The 13,643-nt window shown below is 36.8% G+C and overlaps 1 long non-coding RNA gene across 1 annotated transcript in view; it reads left to right on the top strand.

The window, feature by feature from the left end:
* The window catches only part of LOC123636902, a 100,836-nt gene extending 87,803 nt beyond the window's left edge, over positions 1 to 13,033 (top strand). The window contains exon 3 of the long non-coding RNA XR_006734699.1: positions 12,743 to 13,033. This is a non-coding gene — a long non-coding RNA (uncharacterized LOC123636902). The remainder of the gene's footprint in view (positions 1 to 12,742) is intronic.
* The last annotated feature ends 610 nt before the right edge of the window (positions 13,034 to 13,643 follow it).

Below are 13,643 nucleotides of genomic sequence, written 5' to 3'. Positions count from 1 at the left end.
ATTTCTTTACAGAAGTGGCACAATGGGCTAGCCATCTGGAAGAAATGCATGTCATATACAAAAATAAATTCCAGATGGATTCCAGATTTAAATGTAGCAAAAAAATAAATAAAACGTTTAGAAAATTTAGGAGAATAATCAACCTTGGGATGAGAGAGACATTTTTAAATAGGACAGAAAACTCAGGTGTAATAAATAAAAAAGTAGACATACATTTTAACATTTTTGTATGGTAAAAAACAAGCATAAAAAATAAATAACAAGACAAATCATAATCTGGGACAATATTTGCAACACACTCATTCAGTTAACAAATATTTGCTTGAACATCTTTTATGTTATAGGTGCTACTGGATTGCAATGCTAAATAAAACAAATATCTCTGCATTCATGGAGTTTATATTCTAGTGATAAACGATACATATGACTGATAATATACAAAGAGTTCTTACAAGTGAGAGAGAGAGAGAAAGAAACAACTCAATTGAAAAATGATAAGAAAATATGAATAGACAATTCAGAGAATTCCAAGTAACCATAAAGATATGAAATATCTACAGCATTCATATGATGGAAATACTGCATATTTCTTCTCAGCTCTTCATTCAGTGACCTCATGCTGGCTGTTTGAGCTCAGCCATGATGGGAATCTTTACACCATGGAAATTAGCAACTCCTACAAGTCAGGGTTTGGTTTATTATTATGTTGATTGTCTAAATTTAGGAAAGTAATGAAAAAAAATGTTTAAAATGCAGATTAAACTTAAAAATGTGGTGTACCTATAACCACAACATTATGAATAGCACAAAACATTAAGAAAATATTCTTCCAGTATTTCAAAACTATTATGCAGTTCAGCAGAGAAGTCATTCCCTCACTGACGAATGAGTGAAGTTCCAACTCATAGTGCTGAAGCTGAAAAAGAGTTAAATTTAATGAATATAATTTGTATCAGGATGAGAAATAGTTTAATAGTAGATCACATTTCAGATTTAATAATAACACATTTATCAGGAACAGACTTAGTAAATTGGAATGCAACTCCATTTGTCAAATCATGGTGGAATTGCAATCATAGGTTGCATATGGATATAAGAGTTCAGAAAAAATCAACCAAAGCATTCTGTAAGATTCAGTTAACTATATAGAACTTATGATAAAGAATACTGTACATTTTTTATAATTTATAAAAATTTGTGTATCTTTGATATCAGTAAAATGTATAATAAATTTTTATACACACATATACACACATGCTGTGTGTGTGTAGAGCCAGTTGAACATTTACCAGCACACTACTGCTTCCACCTATATCTCTTTGGCCAGAATTTATTTACATGGCCATGGAAGGCTTGTTCTATTCTAGGCAACCTCACAGGCAGCTAAAAATTCTATTACTATGGTAAAAGATAGACTGGATTTGGACCCCTGTTTGTCTAGCTTCAAAGTTTTTTTCTCCACACCATTGTCTTTCTCCAGAAATATCACATATTGAGTTTGAGGTGATGGTGGAGTAAAAGTACAAGTAGATTTTTTCCAACCCCTTAGGTATGCATTTATAAGATGACTAATGGAGTGAGGGGTTTCCATCACAGAGAAAAGAAGTCAATGAATGGCTAGGGTTATGTCAGTGTGAACAATGTGTATTCTTTGGAAAGCTCATTTGCCGGCGGGGAGATTAAACCCCATAGGTTTATCCAAGGAGGTAGGGAACTATATACCTATCTCCATTTTTTTTTCTGATACAATTCACATGATGTTTTTATTGCCTCAGAACTAAACATTGCTATAGACACACCATGAGAGATGGATGGTGGCCAGAGAGGAGAGAGAGGACTTGGACATGGGAATGAGGTGACTTGAAAAGTTGCCTTACCCCATTGATGAGTAATGCCCTCTCCCTGATGTATTTAGCTCTGTGTATAAACCTTATCCAAAAGACTTTAAACCCTTTGAAGGCAAGAACTGTGTCTTGCTACATTTCCTAACATAGTCAAGGAGTAACAAATATTGGTTGAATGAATTATATGAGTGAACCAGGCTTAAATGTACTCAGTATCTGTTTACATATGTGTCTTATTTCTCTTCGACTGAGTATTCCCTGAGAGGAGGAGCCATTCTTCCACTGGGACCTGGGGGTTATTTGATTATTCATCCAATAGATATCCATTAAATTCTTACTATATGTGAAGCACCATAAAGTAAAAATATTGGCCATATTGCCACCTTAGACTAGGAACTCCAGTGGGATATGGAGACCACATCCGTTCCTTCCCTTGGAATTTCCCACAGAGGACTGTATATGTTCAGAAGGCAAGGTTCATTAGAAAAACAACTAACGTTTATTGAATGCTTAGCATGTGCCAGCATTGCACCAAGTGCTTTATGTATATTATTGCTTTTAATACTCATAACAACTCTATGAGGTGGGCTGCCATATAATGTTGAAAATGCCTTAAAAGAAGAAATGGCATTTAAGAGAAAATTTAAAAAATTCCTCCTTTGCCTGGTTCAAGATGGATATCTGAATTTATGCATTTAAATTCCCTTTATCCAAATTCTTACTGAAACAAGATTAAAAATATACAAAAGAGATTAGAAGAGAGAAGCAATTCATAGAGCAGAAAATTTCATGACTTTCTGGAAAAGAAAAAGTGGATAAGACCTTATTTACAGGTTAAAAAAAAAACAGAGCACAGGAAGTGGTAGCCCCAAATGCATATAAAATATGAAGGCAGAGTTGGATCATAAATAATTTTTTTAAAAAGAAAGGAGAAAAGAAAGAAGGAAGGAAGGGAGGAAGGAAGAGATGGGAGGACTTTATTAGGAAGTTAAGTTCCATCTATGAATCAAAGTAAAATGCAACATGATTTCCAGAGTATGATGGAGTATAAGAAAATGCAATCCACTTGACCTTGATGCTTGAAAAGGTTTCTCTGAGCAGTACTGCTGCTTCTCTAAGAACTCAACAACAATATTTGGGTATACTGAGAATATTGTTTAAAAAGTCATTATATTAAAATATTATCAGAAGCTTTCCAATTTTCAGAATCAGTTGACAGAGAAACCATGGAAAACTTAATTATAGTTATAAAAAAGAATGGAAATTTTATAAACCTGGACAGAGTAAGAGGAATACAGTAACTGACTGGACTTGGGAGAAGAGGAGAGCAGATGATGTAGACGTGCTAATATCCTCATTGTTCATTGCAGAGAATCAAAAGATATTGTCTAAAGTTGACTGTATAAGAATTAGATATTTAAGTATATTATATAAAGTTGTAAATGTAATCAATAGAAGAGCCAGTAATAAAAATATAGCTAACGAAACTTGGGAGTGAAAGGAAGGTAAAAAGTCATATAAGTGAGCTAAATTCCTCACCTTTCATGGTAAGGAGTCAATTGATAAGATCTAAATTTGGTAAACCAAGAAATAAATGATTAGCTCATTATTCTGAATGGTCATGGTGACCAACAGAAGAACTAAAATTAGAAATGGCTACAAATGGATACTTTTATATCTACTCTAGAGAAAAACTTCCACATATGCACCAAGAAGTAGGGATAATGATGTTCATTGGAGCTCCATGTCATTATAATGAAGAATTGGAAATATCTAAATGTTCATGGTACATAAATATACTATGTGACAGTCATAACATAGCCATTTAAAGAAATAAAATGGATATATATGCACTGACATGGAAAGATATCCTAGACATAATGTTAAGTCAAAAAAGCAAGTAGCTGGAAAACAAACGTGGTATACCATTTGTATAATATAAAAATCAAAACATTTATGCCTACAAAGATCATAAAGATCTGGAGGAAACAGACCTCTGTTAACAATAGTGATTACCCCTGAGGAGGGGAATGTAATTGGGATGGTGGTCAAGAGAAACTCAAGCCTTATCTGTATGGTTTGAAATTTTTATTAATAAAAGCAGTTCCTGTATGATTTGGGCAACCTAAAACTGATCATTTTTAAGTGGTTATCACCGGGGCAGAGAAATGGAGATGGCAGGATATAGAGCCTTTTCCTTTAATACCACTCTATGACATGTCAATTTCTTTCTTTTTTTCCCTGTGCATTTGTATTATTTTAAAATAATACTTTTAAACAACAGCAACAACAAAAATCAATGTTTCTACTCCTTTAGTTAGAAAAAACTTCATAGAGCAGTGTTGCTGCAAGCAATTCTGTGAGCCCTAAGGTTGCCCTCCCACCAGCCCCATAAATGATTGTTATTTATGGCCACTTCATGACATAGATGTGTACAGCTATTTACCATTTCTGCTGGGAGGATGGATGTTCACATTCATATGAGACAAAAACAAATCACGATTCAACGCAACGGGCTGCTGTGGGCTTGGGAATTAGAAGAGCAAAAATAAAAATAAAAAACAAACCCAGCAACATACTCCAGTAAATCACTTCTCTTTTCTGTCTTGTTCTTAAGAAGGAATTTAACAACCTCATCTGGGTTGCAGACATTTTTATGTACTCGCCACTGAGTTTTAAAAAGCAGGAACAAAATATTTGGCTGAACTGGCCTCTGGACTGGAAGTTAAATTGGAATTATGGTAGATCTCTTTGTCCAGGGTTCACTATTACAGTGTGTGTACGTATGTCACTTCAGCAATGGGGCCTCCCTTTTTTCTTATCTTTTTGAACAATCTTGCAGAAAGCTTCCAAGTTTTACCAGAACCTATATTTATCTAAATGACCAAGTGAGATCATTTGAACACTAGAGGGATGAGAGAATATTTCTTTCAATCCTTATTCAAATTCTGACCACCTGACAGCCTCCTTCCTTCAACCTCCCACCATTTTGTTTGTTCTGAACCTCGAGGTGTGGGTTGGGTTACACCTTCCTCTTCCATTGCTTTTCTTTTAGGTATGAGTCATTGAGGGAAAACCCGGAATCTTTCTGAAGCAAGTATACCACAGATTTTGGTTCAGATGGTAGTTTTGAGTGGTTTTTGTTTTACCTATAAAGGAATTAACATTCACGAGTGACAATTTAATAACAGACTTTGTTCAAAAATAAATAAAAATATTAGTTCATCCTTTCAACATCCCTGTAAGGCTGGATATTATTATTATCATTTTAAAGAGAAGGAAACTGAGGTAAGAAGGGTTAGGAACTTCACCCTAGGTCAGATGCATGACAGCAAACTGTTCTGCATTCCAGGCCTGTGACACAGCCCTCTTGGTCCAGTTATCTAACCAGAGGTCTTTATTGAAATGCCTCCTGGGCCTGCTTTCATAAAAGCACCTTTATGCAGTTTAGTCAACTTCCATGGACTTTAATTGGGAGATCTCTTAATGAACCCCTTTGATGTTGCCAACACCTTTCAGATATATTTACAGTGACACTATGAGCGGTTTTTGAACCTGTTGAAACAAAGTACTCCATCTTTGATGTTAGGCTCTGAATCCTAACCTGCATTTCTACCCGGGGCAGTACATTTAGGGTAGTGAACTGCTGCTTGAAAAGAGGATCTACATGTGTAGTGTCCCCATCGGCACCCTCCCTCTATTTGAACCCACTTGTTTTCTTCTAGCTTATGTTTGTAACATCACTCGTGGGCTTTAAGATACTCAGGAGAGGACAGCCAAGTCTCTCTACTCAGAATGAAGTAGGTAAAAAAAGAATATAGAGGTCAAAACAACCACAGCAAAACAGAAACATCACAGGATCACTCCTGTCCCCCCTTATGTCAGCTCAGGGCCAGGCCCTGGCATCACCCTGGGCCCCCTCATATTTAGACCAAATCACAAAGGGCTCAACGTTTGGAGTTTGGTGCTTCATATCAAGCCTTCATTTATTCCATTATCTGCCCTTCCCTCATTAACCAGACAGTACTGCTAGAATGTGATCTAGACTTGTCCCCCAAGCCCTGCCCCTCCTCTTCCCAGGCTGAACTGTTCTCACTCTGCCTTATTCCCATTGGTCCAAGGTGCCTGTGCCTTCCACAGTGAGCCAGCCTGATAAGCCAACCCATGCAAATACACTGAAAATCTCAGAATAGAATATCCCTTCTCTGCCCAAATAAAGCACACATAGTTCCTTCAAGGCTAAAAATATCCAAAACTAAAAAGAAAAATTATAGCTATGTAAAATTTCCCCCACCTTATTTTTAAACTAATTTATCATGAACATCTTCCCACATCAATCAATTTTCTGTAGCATCCTTTATAATGTTTCAGAATTCAATTATACTTTCCTGTCTTCCCACTGTTGGGTTTTTAGGTTCTCTCCAGTTGTTCAACATAATGAGCATCTTAGATCCAAATCTGTACACAAAAAGCATGATTTCTATATTATAAGGAATGCAGCCTGATGAATAAGGAGGAGGCCCTTAGAAAGCCTGTTGTACAGCTTCATTTTTTGTGGGGGCCTATAGCAACCATCTCCTGTCTTTGGCTTATAGTCATAGTTGGGGACAGACTTGGGGAAAGGGTTTGGGAGCTGATAAACCTTGACATTTGTGTCTAAAAATTCATTTTTATTGTATATATGTCTTTTATCACTTTCAATAAAAGCTAGGGAAATTAGGCAAAATTTTCATGGCAAATTTATGAGAATTGTGTCTGGGGGTTTGGAAAGGCAGTAAATTTGGAGTTTGTGGGGCCAACAGCTATCTGAGCCTTGGGGCTGTTTTTTCTTTCTTTGCTCCTGTAGCACTTTTTTCTCAGTTACAGAAGGTTAAGAGAGATAGTAATTGTCCCTCTCTCCCATTGTTATGTTGGAATACAGGCATAATGATGACAATGATGATGATGGTGTCAGCAATGATAACACAAGTATAGTCATGGATTGCTTAATGAGGGGGATACATTCTAAGAAATTTATCGTTAGGCTATTCTGTCATTGTGCAAACATCATAGAATGTACTTATACAAACCTAGATGGTATAGCCTACTGCACAACAAGGCTACAAGGTAAAACCTATTGTTCCTAGCCTACAAACCTATACAGAATGTTACTATACTGAATACTATAGGCAACTGTAACACAATGGTATTTATGTATCTAAACATAGAAAAGGTATAGTAAAAATATGGTATAAAAGACTATTAAAACAGTGCACCTGCATAAGATACTTACCATGAATGAAGCTTATTGGACTGGAAGTTGGTCTGGGTATATCAGTGAGTGTGTGGTGAGTGAATGTGAAGGACTACTAGACCATGCCTGTAGACTTTATAAATACTGTACAGTTAGGCTACACTAAATTTATTTTTAAAATATTTTTCCTTTTTAAATAATAAATTAGCCTTGACTTACTACAACTTTTTAACTTTATAAATGTTTTAATTTTTTTAACTTTTTGACTTTTTTGTAATTAACACTTAGCTCAAAACACACATTGTACAACAAAACAAAAATATGTTCTTTCTTTATGTACTTATTTTATAAGTGTTTTTCTATTTTTAAAATTTTTATTTATTTATTTTTTACTTTTTAACATATTGACTGCCACACTAGAAAAAAAATTTTTTTTCCCTGGGGTCATGGTGTTTTGTTCTAAAAATAGAAAAAAACCTTTGAAAACAAAACTATCCTTCCTAAGTTAATAAAAAATTTGTTGTTTTTTATTATTTTCTGTGCATGAGTTATAGGCAACTTGAAAAATGTTCATGCAGCTCCCAAGGTAATGCAATATGTGAGTTACATAAGCTTCACAAGGCCCTAGGCTCAAAACTAGTGTGAGTTAAATACAACCACATGGCAGTTAATGTGTTAAACTTTTTTGTTAAAATCTAAGATACAAGCAACACACATTAGCCTAGGCCTGCACAGAGTCAGGATCATCAATATCACTGTCTTTCACCTCTACATCTTATCCCACTGGAAGGTCTTCAGGAGCAATAACATGCATGGAGTTAGTTGTCATCTCTTATGATAACAATGCCTTCTTCTGGAATACCGCCTGGAGGACTTGCCTGAGGCTGTTTTACAGTTAATTTTTTTTTAATAAGTAGAAGGAGTAAACTCTAAAATAATAAAAAGTATAGTATAGTATATACATAAACCAGTATCATAGTTGTTTATTATAATTATCAAGTATTATGGACTGTGTACATAATTGCATACTTTCATACAGCTTGCAGGACAGTAGGTTTGTTTACACCAGCATCACCCCAAACTCATGAGTAATGTAATGTGCTGTGCCAGGATGTTACGATGGCTATGATGTCACTAGGTGATAAGAATTTTTCAGCTCCATTATAATCTTATGGGACCACTATCATGTAAATATGCAGTCCATCATTGACCAAAACGTCACATGATTGCATTTGATGAGTAAGCACTGACTCTGGCTAAAGCATTCATTCTACTGACAAAATCTTCTAGTCCAGAAACAATGCTGCAGAGTGGAGGAACAGGAAAATCAGAACCGCAATTTTCTCATTCCAGAAGAAATATGAGGACTCAGTGCAGTGCTTTCTCCGTCCGCTTGCAATGTGATCCAGCTCTGTGTCCATCCTATTTCCATGAAGGGCAGACTTTACAAGTCTTCGACGATTAAAATATAGACACTTGAGGATTAAACTGGAATTGAGGCAAAGGTTCATAAATCTCCTTTTAGCCACAAGAAGGCTGAAGACTTTGCCTCCAAAATCCTGGGGACAGGGGCTGATGCACTATCCATCACCTTGATGTGTTCAACATTCAGTTACAGAGAGGAGCTCAATTTTAATAGAATACCGGGAAAAGAGCCTGGTGGACAATCAGGTATTGATTTAAGGTATCGCAGAAAGTGTGTATATTCTGTGTCAGAAAGATGGAAGATCTGTTCTTGTGACCAGAATTAGAGATCTTTCCAGCAAAAGACACCTGAAGGGCAACTGTAGACTGCACCAGAGGCAATTGCCAGGTTCTCAGCTATTCCTACCACATCACCTTCCATTTTTGATCATGGTCCTCTCATAAAACTTTGGGCTCTGTTGTAAAATGTGAATTGCTTTTATTCAAAGTCCACTTTCATTTAATGAGGCAGGAACATATGATATGGATGGGAGGCAGCCATAGATTTGGGGAGATTACAACAGTTCCCGTGTTGTGTGATTTGAGGGACACCAGGAAGACTCCACTGTGTCTCCCCGCAGGTGTGCCTGTTGCTTCATTAAATAACTTTTTTCCCTCTGAGTCTTAAGGTCTTGCTGACTTCCAAAGACCCCAATCATGATGGAGTCACACAATCAGCTAACATTTTAGGAGAGGATCATCTTCTTATAACGTTCATTTTATTTTATATTTTTAAAATTTAGTGCAATACTCTTTCCAGTGAAATCCTACCTACAACCCAAATATACAAAAGACAGAGCCACTCTGGCTCAAGGAGGGCGGAGAGCTGGGGCTCACCTACTTGGCTTCCTCTTCAATCTGAAGAAATACAGAAAACCAACAGTCAGCTGTGTATTTTTACACTTGATCTTAGCCAAAAGGCCAAAAAGTGATCAACTGTGTATTTTTAAAATGAAATTTGAATTAAATGTTTGCAGGGCTCCTTAAGCAGCCTTGAAGAAACTTAGGGATCCTCAAAATACAGTTTGGATAATTAAAAACTGGACAATTAGGCATTTCATGCCTGTCTGTAATGCAGTGGGAAGGACATTGGACCATCTGTGACATATTCCCACAAAGCAACAGCAACAAATGAATCTAACCAAGTCTCTAGTTCTAAAGTATCTGCTTACAGGAAGTAAGAGGATACAGAAACAAGTTAAATTACACTACCAGTAATTTACAGTGAGTAATTTACCATGAATAAACTGTCAGCCAAATGCAGAATGAGGGGAATTCTATAGGACAAATGACCTGGTTTGTTCAGCAAATAAATAGCATGAAAAAGGAGAGGGAGCAGGGGAACTATTAGATTTAAAAAGACTTACAACAATAACGAAAAGACAAACAATCCAATTTAAAAATGAGAAAAGGACTTGAATAGACGTTTCTCCAAATAAGATACACAAATGGCCAAGAAGCCCATGAAAAGATGCTCAACATCATTAGTCATTAGTCAAAACCATAAAGAGGTACCACTTTACACCCTCTATAATGGCTATACTCAAAATTACAGAAAATAACAAGTGCTAGCAAGGATGTGGAGAAATTGGAAGCTTTGTACATTGCTAGTAGGAATGTAAAAGGGTGCAGCCCCTGTGGAAAACAGTTTGGTGATTTCTCAAAAAATTAAACATAGAATTATCATATGACCCAGCAATTCCACTTCTGGGTATATAACCAAAAGAACTGAAAATTGGTATCCATACAAATATATGTATGTGCATGTTCTTAGCAGCACTATACACAATAGCCAAAAGATGGAAACAGCCCAAATGTCCATCAATGAATGAATGGATAAACATTTTGCAGTATATCACACAGTGAAATATTATTCAGCCATAAAAAGGAATGAAGTACTGATACACGCTACAATGTGGATGAACCTCAAAAACATGCTAAAGGGAAAAAAGCCAGACACAAAAAGTCACATATTGTATGATTCTATTTCATGAAATATTCAGAATAGGTAAATCCATAGAGAGAGAAGGCAGATTAATGGTTGCCTGTGGCTAATAACAGCGAAGAATGAAGAGAAACTGCTTAATGAATGGGGTTTGGGGTTTCCATTTGGTATGATGAAAATGTTTTAGAACTAGACAGAAGTGGTGGTTGTACAACATTGTGACTGCACTAAATGCCACTGAATTGATCACTTTAAAATGGATAATTTTATGTTACGTGAATTTCACCTCAATAAAAATAAATAGGTAGATAGATATTTTTAAAAGACTTGGTAAATATACTAACCAAATGCAATGTATAGACCTTGTTTTGTTTCTGAGTCAATCAAAGCAATTATTAAAATTACATTTTTGAAGCAACTGGGAACCTTGAACATGAATTGAGTGTTAGATGATATTAAAAAATTATGGTTAATTTGTTTGTGAACTAATGACATAGGGATTGTGTTTTCAAACACCCTTCTCAGGGATTCATTCTAAATTATGAGAGAAATAATATCATGTCTGGGATGTGCTTTAAAATATTAATACTAAAAAAAAGTTCAAAGAGGGAATAGTTGAAACAAAATTGGCAAAATATTGGCAATTGATGAAGCTAAAGTAATAATGACATGGGCGTTATTCCTACTTTTGTGCGTATTTGAAATTTCCCATAATGAAACACTTTTTAATATGGCTTGAGAGCTATAGATTTATTTAATGCCATTTATGGTCCTTCAAGAAGGACACAGGATAGATAGGTGCCTGGGAGGGTTTTGACAAACTTGGGAAGAGAAGGAGGTACGGAGAAGGAAAAGCAGCAGGTGGAGAAGAGGAAGACTGGAAAGGAATACTACAGGAGTCTAAAACCACATTCTCCAGGACTTTGCTAGGGGTAGGTCCTTCAGGAAGAAAGACAACTACACTTCCTCAGCTGCCAACCCCAGCCCCACCCTGACTGCTTTTAGTGGCCACGGTCACAGAGGACTTGGATGAGGTATAGGGGACACTCAGTGTGTCCCTTCCCAGAGCAAAAGAAACAGCCTCCTCATCCTGATTACCACCAAATGTTTACTGGGCGCCCACGCACGAAACATTGTCATTATTTGCAGCTCTAAGTTAAACCACAGCTTTAAACAGTGTCCTGCCAATAGCTAATGATTGCATACAAGTGGCCCTTATTGGACTTGGGGGCCTGAAGACAGAAGAGGTCTGACCCCTCACAGCTCCCGTTGATACAGTGAAGTCACAGCAGACCTTAGCAGTGTTGAGTGTGCTGGTCAGGAGCCCTGGACTCCAGTTCTGGCTCTGCCACCTACTCGCTGTATATACCTGTGCAAGTCTCTAGTTGGCAACTCTGAGGATCCCATTTGTAGAATGAGAGTTTCGATGGTTTCTTTTGTCCCTTCTAGCCCTACAAAGCATTTACTCCATTCATTCATTCATTGCATGTACATTTATTCTATAAATAAATCGTAATACATCCATAGTTAGCAAAGCACTCTAAGGCTTCTTCATTAAACACACCATCCCTCAAAAGTTTTCCCTTAAAGAAACTCTCTAACGATCTTTTGACTCCAAGGGTTGAGAGTTAATTACTCAAGGCTTCTCCTCTAAATGGGAAAATCACAACAAATAACTATCCTAATCCCTAGTGATGTGTGGCTAACAGGTGTAGCCCTAATATTAAAAAGGGAAAATAGCTTTATTTTGCAATTATTGAAGGGTAAGGAGTTCTCCCTGTATTTGTTTCTTTTCCCTTTATTTAAAAAAAAAACCTGGAATTTTGCCATACAGAAGAAAACTTCTGATAACAATTTTCTGTACGTCTTTCCAGATATCATTTACAATGGTTACATAGTATGCTTTTGTATGGATGCACTATAATTGACTTAATTCTCTCCTTAGTTCCCTACTATAAAAATGCCAGTATGAACATCCTTGAACATACATCTTTTGCTTATTTGTTCCAGAAATTCCTAGAAGTGAAATTTCTGGGTCAAAGGAAATGCACATTTAAAGTCTTGATAAAACTGCTTAAGTGCTCTCCAGAAAGACCATAGTAATTTATACTCCCACTAGCACTCTATGAAAATGTCTGTGTCACTACATCCTTCCCAACATGAGCGTTTCCATTCATTTCACTCTTTGTCAATCAATCTTTCCTGACTTTTTCAGGATCTCCTGTAACGCTGTGTTTGTGTTTCTATACCTCATAGATGCTCTACTGCCATTTTAAGTGTATCCAGAGGTGGCAGCTTTCGTCTTCCGTTTCTGAGGGAACAGGAATCTACCACGAGGAGCCTAAGCCTCCTACCTGTCACAGCAACAGTTGGGAGGATGCCGACAGCCGCAGCTTCTCCTGCTTTTTGTCCTGCTGCTACAGTAAGCTGGCTTTCCATTGCACCACCGTCCTTCCAGCTCAGGAGGTATCCATTCAAATTCTCTGTTTAATCCAAAGCAACCAAAAGTCAATTCATCACTGCTCCTATTTTGACTATATAAAATGAATCCTTTCTGTACCCCAATTCTGCAATTAACATTTGATTTTTTGGGGGTATAATGTGACTTTACTAAGCAGCTATGAGTGGCAGAGGAGATTCTGTTTTATTTGGATGCCTTTCTATTATGATTTCCTGCTAGCTGCCTGACACATAGTTAGACAAACAAGAGGAAACATCACACCATGGGTAACACCCTTTTTTATTCTTAAAAGATTCAGTTGGATTAATAGGTGTCGCCAAGGACCTATTATATTGGTAGCAAATTAAGTACCTAACTGATTTATTTCTTTGGGTGATCTTTCCCCCACCCCACACTCTCATGACATAGCAGTCGTGAGGTTATGAAAACATATGGAGAGAGGTTATGAGAACCAGTAAGGTTCAGAACATACTGTCTGCCAGCCTAAGCTGCCTTCATGAATGTGTACAAATTCCTATTCTTGTTTTCTCTGCAGAGAACAGCCTGTTACATATTGCTCTCAGCTGCATTGTGAGATTAGCTGTGTCTTGGGGGCCTCTCCCCCTGAATGCAAGTCTCTCTCAAATAAACCAATGGTACAGGTAGTATTTCTAGCCAATGCATTGATGTAAGAAATGAGGGTGGGTTTTTTCCCCC

Source organism: Lemur catta, chromosome 4 (genome assembly GCF_020740605.2).
Source record: "Lemur catta isolate mLemCat1 chromosome 4, mLemCat1.pri, whole genome shotgun sequence".
NCBI classification, from domain to species: domain Eukaryota; kingdom Metazoa; phylum Chordata; class Mammalia; order Primates; family Lemuridae; genus Lemur; species Lemur catta.
The sequence above is the reverse complement of the archived record's forward strand: the minus strand, read 5'-3'. Positions and strand labels throughout refer to the sequence as shown.